This window comes from Oenanthe melanoleuca, chromosome 3 (assembly GCF_029582105.1).
Source record: "Oenanthe melanoleuca isolate GR-GAL-2019-014 chromosome 3, OMel1.0, whole genome shotgun sequence".
Lineage (NCBI taxonomy): Eukaryota > Metazoa > Chordata > Aves > Passeriformes > Muscicapidae > Oenanthe > Oenanthe melanoleuca.
Window position 1 is genome coordinate 54,052,806 of NC_079336.1, and position 1,022 is coordinate 54,053,827.

Below are 1,022 nucleotides of genomic sequence, written 5' to 3' on the forward strand. Positions count from 1 at the left end.
CCTGCATGGCCTCCTAATCTTGTTTGTCTTCAGTTTTCTTTGGCGGTGGTGTTAAAGGCAACAATCAAGCCAAGAAAGTTTTTCCCAGCACACTTAGATAAGCAAGGAATAGGGTTTTGCACACCATAGTCTAAAAATCCTTGGTTCTCATTGATTGTTAAGGAAGTGGAAGGAACACAGCACAAAACAGTGAGTACTGAGCATGTTGTGGTCTCAGGGCATTTCTCTATTGACACCAAAGTCCAGGTCAGCTTCAGTCAGTGGGAGACTCACTGCACCTTTTGTGCAAAACTGCCCTTATCCCACAGTGCTGGCTAATTTGTTTTTTCATCTAAGGACAATCAGGTCAGGAACCAGTTGAATAAGAGAAAAATATTCTGGAGTTCTTATAACTGTAGAACAGGCTTTTTTCATGCTTGTCTCAAGAAAACAGAGGTGAGAATATACTTTGAAACCCTGGTGCATTGTGCTTTGCAGCAAATAATTGGACAGACCTGCAAGAGCCTCACAATGCTGATATGGTAAGGGACTTTCAGCCCTAGGAAGGCTAGAGATAAAAGCAATTCCTGACAAAATAAACAAATAAAGGCATCCTGTCAGAATAAAGAAAAAAAGTAGAATTTTATTGAGTAGCTTGAAAATAAATTGCTGAAATGCAAGTTGATGCAAGTGCTTCCAAGTCATACTGATGAAAGAGTATGTGCTGAGCCCCAAAGGTGCCTTTTGGTCCTTTTTGCTCCTTACCAGCACCTGCCTAGTCCTCCCAGCTGAAGCCACATGTTGCCCTCAAACCATGCAGTGCACAGAAAAGAAGGAGCAAAAAGTCCTTTTTCACCCTCTGTACAGGTCCCTGCTCATGTGCTTTTGGCTTTCAGTGTGAGAAGGGACCCATGCTCGCAGCAGCCCCCTCCAGATTGTTTTGTGTGCTTCACATCCATCCCCCCTGTGTGCTTTGGGCTCTCAACCCACCACTGGGGACCAGGGAGAGCCAGCCCAGGCAGCTTCTCACTGGTTACCACAGG